Source organism: Papaver somniferum, chromosome 8 (genome assembly GCF_003573695.1).
Source record: "Papaver somniferum cultivar HN1 chromosome 8, ASM357369v1, whole genome shotgun sequence".
In the NCBI taxonomy this organism is placed as follows: domain Eukaryota; kingdom Viridiplantae; phylum Streptophyta; class Magnoliopsida; order Ranunculales; family Papaveraceae; genus Papaver; species Papaver somniferum.
In genome coordinates this window covers 80957875-80967480 of record NC_039365.1, presented here as the reverse complement: position 1 = coordinate 80967480, position 9606 = coordinate 80957875, and positions in this window count along the sequence as shown.

Below are 9606 nucleotides of genomic sequence, written 5' to 3'. Positions count from 1 at the left end.
AGGGGAAGGAGGGAATGAAGCTCCCACTGGTATTTTTAACGTAGTTCACAAAGCAATCCAATAAATTGGTTTTATAGATTTGGGTTTTCAAGGTGATCCATTTACCTGGTCTAACCAAAGAGAAGGAGAGGAAAACATTAAAGAACGTATTGATAGGAGTCTAGTCAATGTTAAATGGTTTGAGACATTTCCTGATACTATTGTCTATCATTTATCTAGAGTTGCTTAGTTCTGATCATAATCCACTCCTTATCGATGTTGATCCAGTTAAAGTGGGTGGAAAAAAACCATATATATATTTCAGAGGATGGAAAGAACATGAATATAATATGTTTATTGAGAATGTCTGGACTGAAAATAGAGCATATTCGGAGAATAACTTAGTTCAAGCTCTTAAAAATTTAGCTAAAACTTTAGTTATTGGAATAAAAACAATTTCAGGAATATTTTCAGGAACAAAGAAGAAATTATTAAAAAAATTGATAGAGAGAATGCTATGCCAGGTCATTTAATATCTAGAAGAGTGCTGAAATATTTGGAGGATGAGCTTGAAACCTTGAATAAGATAAAAAATATTTATTGGTTAGAAAATAGTAGAGATAAATTTTTCAAGGAGCATGATAGATGTACTAAATATTTTCATGTGGTTGCATCAAATAGAAGAAGGCATGATAGATGTACTCAATACATATTATACTAAATATTTTCATGTGGGATAAAAATTAATCGAAACTGTAATACAATCTCCCATTTAGTATTTGCTGATGATTGCTTTACTTTTTTTAAAGCTGACATTGCTGAAGTTAGATGCTTGATGAATATTCTAGGTATCTTTACTTCCTTTTCTGGACAGACAATAAATTTTTATAAATCAGGTGTTTACTTCAGCAAAAAAGTACACAATAAACATGAATTTTTTTTGCTAGAATGTTAAAAGTTCAAAGAATTTCCAAAGATGAAAAGTACTTAGGAACTCCACTTTTTTTCAATACAAAGCAAGCTCTGAATTTTGAGCCTCTCTTGGATAGAGCTTACAAAGCCTAAATGGGTGGAAAACAAATTTATTGTCTCAAGCAGGCAGAACAATTCTTATCAACTCTACTCTATCGGCTTATCCGAGTTATCAGATGCAGTGTTTTGAGTTTCCAAAATCTGTGCTTGATGAATTTGATAAGTTATAGAGAAACTTTTGGTGGGATAAAGATAACCCTAAAAAGGATTTATACCCTAAAGCTTGGAGTAGTATTAGAACTTCAAAAGTTTCTGGACGTATTGGGATTAAAGACCCCCATAAGGTGAATGTATCCCTTTTGGCTAAATTAGCTTGGAGACTGTTGAAAAATCCAAATGATTTATGGGTGAGAATTCTAAAAGGAAAGTATTTTCAAAGAACTCATCCCTTTTATAAAAATAGAGACTAACATATCTTAGATTTGGCATAGTGTAGAATAGGACAACAAATCATAAAGGATAATAGTATATGGAAAGTTGGAGATGGTAGAAACATTCATATCTCTTTAGATAATTGGATTCCTGATATGGGTCGATTAACCAACTGACAACATGAAGATATAACATATGTCTCTGATCTTATTGGAATTGATGGTTGCTGGAATACAAATTTAATTGACTCTATTTTTTTGCCTGAAATAGCTAATAGGATTAAATCCATTTATCCGAGTGAAAATTCCCAAGATGTGCTTATGTGGATTGGTATAAGAATGGTTAGTTACTACCAATTCTGCTTATAAGGTCTTGTCTCAGGAGAACCCTAGCACTAGTGATAAATTCTGGTAGAAAATTTGGCATCTAAACTTGTTACCCAGAATAATTCTCTTTATTTGGAAAATGACAGCTTATGTTTTGATTCTTATATCTGAATTGCATGATGTCTTGGGCCATTCAGAGCCATATTGCATGTTATGTTATGATGATATCCGAGAAACAACTAAATATTTATTTGTTGATTGTTGTTTCACAATAGCAGCATGGTTTGGTTTAGGATTACAAATGCCGGGTTTTAATAAAAAAAAAATTTGATTGGGTAAAATCATGGTATTTATCTTCTCTGAATGACTGGAAAGAAATGTTTGGTATAATATGTTGGCAGATATGGAATTACAGAAATCTGGTGGTTTTTCGGGGAGTTAAACCTAAGCCGATAGAATGTATAACTATGATTAAGATTGTTATAAATGAATGGAGCTTGGGTTTGAAAACATATTTTTCCTGGAAGAAGCGGGTTCAAAAGAACATATGTTATTCAGATAAATTAATCAAGAAACTGAGATTATGAGACACACCCGCATAAGCATACATGTGGATGTTTCTTTTGATTCGAATACCGGAGAATTTTTATGGTTAAACGACGATATCTCTGATATTAAAGTCTTTGCAGGATATACCACCAGCGCAGAATGCGGAGAAGCTCTCGCAGTAAAAAGAGCTTTGAAGTGTGCGAAAGATCTAAATCTGCATAGATTACAGGTGCAAAGTGACAACAGAAATGTGGCTAATTCTTTTAACAATATACCTTCAAGTTGTGAATAGAGAACAAAAAAATATTTTAACAGATGTGAAGGTTCTTTTGGGATTGTAAATAACAAGGTAACTTATGTAAATAGAAGTCTTTTTAGGGAAGTTGATAATCTGGCTAAATGGGAAAGATGTAAAAAGAGAATTTTTTGTACTACTAACGCCCTTCACAACAATCTAAAATGTTCTATTATGGAAGCACTTGTGAAACGATGTGATACAATTATATATAACTTCTGTAGTTTTTAATAAAATATTTACTTATTAAAAAAAATACATTAAGGATATGGAAACTTAATATGGTATGAGCTACAACAAAAAAAAATTAAATAAAAAAATCAATAGGAAATTTTTGTTAGGGTAGAATTAGGGACGGGGTATAGTCTGGGGTTGGACCCTTATTAGGCTTGTCCCCGTCTTAACATATGGGCCTGGATGTATGTTGAATTGTTTCCCTTCAGGATACGACATGCTCATATGCAATTGCATTCCTTCAAAAGTAAGTATTAGGGGTGAGCATCTGGGACAAAACACGAAGGTTGAATCTGGCACATTCGTTTTTTTGCTGACAAGTGTCCAAACCGTAGATGAATGGACTTGATGCTGGTGGGAATATATGAGATCGGATAGATTTTGCATTAGATAGGAAAATGTTCTGGGGTGAGCATCTGGGACAAAACACGAGGGTTGAATCTGGCACACTCGTTTTTTTGCTGACAAGTGTCCAAACCGTAGATGAATAGACTTGGTGCTGGTGGGAATTTACGAGATCCGACAGATTTTGGATTAGATAGGATGATGTTTTAAAAATACATTAGACATTTGCATCTGTTCATATTAATGCCATATATGAATACTTTTTTTAAATGTGCGACTAGTATACATGACCATTATATATTTATCCTATATCTTCACATTAATTCCATCGAACTTTTAAGACTTTTTATATGGTTTTTAAGGGTGTTGTCTACTACACTTGTTTTATATAAATGTATGTTGTTGTTGTGTAATTCTACGGACATTCAAGTCATTTTTTTCCGTTTTGTTTCGTTTCTCTGTTTAAAATATTAAATTAATAAATAATCTATTAGATTTAAAGTACTAAATAAATAAATAATCCATGAGATTATCTGCATCCAATCGGTCCATTCGCACACCCAATGAATGAAATTTTTTTGGATTGGGTGCAGATGTCAAACTTGTGTTATGTATCGGGTTGGATGCTAGTAATGTTAAAACTGATCCAATTTGGATCATGCTCACTCCTAATAAGTATTACTATGGTCCACTTTAAATTGCATTATGTAGAATAATTTTGTGAATCCAATTACGAAATGAATTCAGTTCATAAATAATTATGCAATAAAATCTCAAACAATAAAAGATAATAAGGCTTGAACATATAATGACATAAGACATCAATAAAGAATAACTGAAAATTTCCTCAGCCATATTTAATTTATGGCATACATCTTCCAAGAATAAAGTATAAGGGTGCATATGCAACTGAGACTGACAAAAGAAAATTTTCAGAGCTTGCTCCGTACATGGAGGTTTTTGTTATTAGTAGGGAAAGTTATCTATGTTTCTCTTATGTTAAATATATATGTTCAACATGCCAGACTCACCACTGAGAAGCATGCTAAACTCATCAATATGCTAGGTCTAATGTTCATAGCCTAGCTAGCTAGGTCACCCAATTGACCAAATAAATACACGTCTTATTTAGACTTAATTCTATTCGAGACATCAATTATGTCATATGGGGGATACACACTAGGGTTTTGATCTGGCGACCTACAACACGTACGTTGTAGCAATATACTCACGATGGAAAAGTAACTACGTCATTCTAGAAGTTTAAGGAATAAATGGTATAGTGGTCATAAACCACCAAGTCTTCCTTACAAAGTGGAACTACTACAAATAGGTTCTTCAACCTATTCACAAAATATATCAGAAAAATCTCATAAATCTCATACTTACACAAAATAACCTGACTTGGTCTTCATATAAGTTATTTTTCGTTGTAATACAGAGAAGTCCTCTTCATAGAAGTTCAAACACATCCCACTGCAAACACTCAATCCCATTGATCTCAATAGATTCTCTATTTTTCCCTCTAAGACCACACTTTTCCACCTTTGTGACTGAAGCAAGACTGGAACGGTCATTTTTTTTGTTTAATCCAGGATTGTACAGATTGATCTTGAAAAAGCGGGGGTATAACAACCACACCCAATATTTCGATTAGAAATCTGTATGGACTAACTCTAATATACTTTTTAGAGAATCAACTAGAAAGTCAGACTCAATCTAGATAAAAGTATATCAAGAGTTAAAATCTCGATCTCTCGATTTGATCTATACTCAAGCAAATAGAAATCTGCGAGTCTTTATCAGATACTAGAGAGATAACTTGAATGGTACCAAAGACCAATATCCAAGTGTCAATCAATTTAAATCAACAACCAAAGTTTGGATATTCTAATTGATTGATCCCAACGCACAACCTGTGATATTTCAATTACATAACAAAATATAATGCGGAATAGAAATAACACAGACACCAGAAATTTTGTTAACGAGGAAACCGCAAATGCAGAGAAACCCCGGGACCTAGTCCAGATTGAACACCACACTGTATTAAGCCGCTACAGACACTAGCCTACTACAAACTAACTTCGGTAGGGACTATAGTTGAACCTTAATCAATCTCACACTGATTCAAGGTACAATTGCGCTCCTTACGTCACTGATCCCAGCAGGATACTACGCACTTGATTCCCTTAGCTGATCTCACCCACAACTAAGAGTTGCTACGACCCAAAGTCGAAGACTTTAATAAACAAATCTGTATCACACAGAAAAGTCTATGATAATAGATAAATCTGTCTCCCACAGATAAACCTATGAGTTTTTGTTCCGTCTTTTGATAAATCAAGGTGAACAGGAACTAATTGATAAACCAGACTTATATTCCCGAAGAACAACCTAGTATTATCAATCACCTCACAATAATATAAATCGTATGGTAGCGAAACTAGATATTGCGGAATCACAAACGATGAGACAAAGATGTTTGTGATTTCTTTTTATCTTGCGCTATCAGAGATATAATCTCAAGTCAATTATTCAATTGAACTCGTACGATAGAAAATGGAAATATCAGATCGCTCAACTACAAGAGAAGCAGTTTTATCTGGCTTCACAATCCCAATGAAGTCTTGTAGTCGTTAACCTACAGGGCCTCGAGAAGAAACCTAAGGTTAAAGGAGAATCGACTCTAGCAAAACCAACTAGTATCATACAGGAGGTGTGGGGATTAGTTTTTCCAATTGCTATATGTCTCCTTTATATAGTTTTCAAATCAGGATTTGCAATCTAAGTTACTTTGGTAACAAAGCATTCAATATTCACCGTTAGATGAAAAACCTAATTCAACCAAGCTAATATCTTTCAACCGTTAGATCGAAACTTAGCTTGTCACACACAAATGAAATGTATTCACTTAGGTTTGAGTAACCGTCCCTAAACGTGTACACTTAGTTGGTTCGCAAATAGTTAACCAATGGTTAGCCATATGAGCTCTTTCATATTAACCGTGTTCATCTTTCTCATAACTAGTTCAAATGACTCATAAGAACTAGTTGATAGAGTTTTTCAATTGCTTAGGTCTTTATTCATAGACACAATTGAAACAAAATCGGATTGATCCACTTGAATCAATTCATGAATAATATACCCACGGTTTGCAAAGATTGCATTCCTTATAATTTTGTTGTTTTAAGTTCATGAACTATCGATTTGAGAAATAACCAGCTTGGGTACGCGTACGGGTATCCATACCTTAGCTACCGGATTTCAGTTAGCTTTGGTTTCCAAACTCAGCAGAAATTTTCGGGTATGAAAACTTCCGTGGGTAGGGATACGGGTATGCGTACCTAAGGTGACTGATTTACTAGTTTGCAAACTACAAACTAAGCTGAAATTTTCGGTATGAAAACTTCCGCTGGTACGGGTACTCAACCTGTCTCCTTCACTAATACCACATGCACGGCACATGGATTTATACACTAATGTGCGAACACACTATATTTGCTTATATCCATAGATGGTAATCTCAACTCTACATTCAAATCATTGAAACATTCTTTTATAATGTTATAACAATCGTTATTCACGACTATCGTCATCAAAGTTATTTTCAAGATTGAAACGTCATCATGACTTTCTTCACGGGTAAAGATGAAAATGGTTAAAGTGAAAGCTTACCAACACATATTTTGAGAAAAGGATAAGCGAGTAAACTCGGATCGAAATAACAAATGTGTATATATGAAAACCATCATACGTATACGACTTTGTCTCAAGAGTAGGAGATAGAATATACTTTTGAGTGATAGATAAGTTCAAGTTTCCACATACCTTTTAGTTGGATGAAGTTACACCTGTTCCTCAAGTAGTTCTTCGTCTTCGTAAGATGATCGCCATGCAGTCTGGAGCTCAACTACACTTAACTATCCTAGATCGAGACTTAGTCATAAGTAAACTAGAGTTCAAGAAATATAGTTTTGATCACTAATATTGACAAACATGCTTTAGATAGCAACGCATGCGATTTCGACCGAGCAATGCTTTAACAATCTCCCACTTTGTCAATTTTAGTGACAAAACTATCAATACATATGGATTACAAAAAAGATAAAACTTTGTAGCTTCTCGTCCACATGCTTGATCTCCTTGGTGATTCAACATTACTCGAAAACTTCGTCTTTTCCAAGTACTCCCATGATTCGATAGATGTTCAATTCAGTATCATAGTTGTTGAAGTTCCGTAGCCATAACAATGAGAAAACAAAAGCTCTCAATCATTGTTATACAATGTCATAGTATTATTACACAACATCAAAGTTCTCATATCACAACTTCGGCAACAAATACTATGGTGATATGCATCACTCCCCCTTACTCAATACTTCGTCTCAACACGAACCCCCCCCCCCCTACATAATGATCCGAAAAACATATGTATTTGTAGTGTGAACTACATATTAATTCTCCCCATTTTTGTCAATAAAATTGTCAAAGGTACGAAAACTGGATCCTAATGAAATTTTCATGGAGACACTTCAAGACCAAAGAAAAGTACATATCGACTTTGTTTAGATGCAATCATAAAGCCGAAGCTAAATGCATTCATCACGGAGTTTATAAAGATACAAGATAACTCCTCAAAAATTCCACAGCCGCACTCCTCACAAAGATATGGAAATTAAGCGCAAGTTTAAAAGAACTCTCCCCCATTTGATGTCATTCCAGAAAGAACAACAAGAGCGACCTTACTTTTACGAGAAAAAAAGGATTTCTTGGGACACCAAAAAAACCACAAAATGATTTTGTTATCCAAAAATTCTCAATTAAACTAACCACAAGAGAACCCATGATTAATTTAATCGGAATACACAACCAAAATAACCACAGACGAATCTATGATTAGTTTAGTTGGCAATGCTCACACAAGAAGACTTATGGAGCCGCACAGTATATTCATAAAATATGGATCAAGGAAGATCAATACTGCGGAATATACAAGGATTCATTCTATTTTCCATCACTATTTGCACAATGACATACAATAGACATAATCCTCGTAAACAAAATATGTTAACCTATCTTCCATCAATGAATTGACATAATATGCTTAACTTTTGTTTGTCAAAAGTTCATCGACCTTGTATCAATACATGCATATCGACATATAAACGAGATAAGTTTTGACATGGTATGGGACAATAATAGTTCACGGACGCAAACACACATATCCCATAACATATTACAATATATAAAACCATAAAGATTAATACTGCAAAAATCATCTTCCAAACCAACTTTATAATTTAAGCAAATAAATCTAAAAAACAAGAAGATGAAAACGTTGGACATAGCTATGTGTACTCACAATAATGGCTATTCCAAACCCTAGTTAACCTTCTTAAACAAAAACAAGATTAAAAATTCTCTTAAGAAGTTTTACTAGACATTAAGATCTCTGGAGAATTCCTTGTCATCCCCGAACTCCTTGTCATCAACAACCATTGGAACATATGGTTCATGGAGGAATAAGTCAATACCAATAAACCTTCTTAGCTGATGATGTCGAACCAGGGCCTTCTGAATTTCCAATGATCTTAAAACGCAAGACTTTATTTGTTGAGTCTCTTTTCTTGCCAGCTTCAACTCTTCAAGAACATCAGAAAACTTCTGAGAGTTTGAAGGAACAACTCTTGGCTTCCTCACATTCCTTATTTTTCTTTTTAAAGTTGGAGGCAATTGAGATTTCTCTTTTTCCTTAGTGATTGATGGATTAACAATCATATTAATATCTTTCCCATCAGAAGACATGGTGCTTGGAGTATCCATGAAAGCACGGTTTTGTGAGAGGAGTTCACAATCAAACCTCAACAAGCAGTCTTAAGATATAAAGAGTATCAGAGAAGGAAAAAGGAATGTAAGGTTTTGAAACCTTTAAACAGGTTAGTACACGTTCAACTCACAACCCTATAAAGAGTAGAATTGTCGATAATAACCCTCTTCTTTTGGAAAAAGAGTCTCTTCCAATATCAACAGTGATATGGAGGGATTCCAAAAACCAATCAACACAAAGATAAAAATAAAACTAAAAAAAATATATTATTTTTAAAGCCTGGGGTATGCAAGATCTTGTCTCTTTTGAACAGGCACATGAGACAAGATGTACATGACAACACAATCAAGTTGTGGTGTGGTGAATAACAATTTGTCCACCATGACCCTTTTGGTTGAAATTCATGGAATCCCGCCTTTCCGTATGTCTAGACCATGTTTTCTTCTCTAATGGCCTATATCTATCTTTGAAAACTAATCTCTTCGATGAAGATAATATCTTACATACCTCAGCTGTTTTCTCCACAAGTTTAAGCTTGGTGGATAGACGATCTGCTCTTCGTTGAAGCTTGTTGACATATCTCATCTTGTGTTTGTATTTGAAACACTTTTAAAACTCATGTCCCTTGAGAGAACAATAGGAGC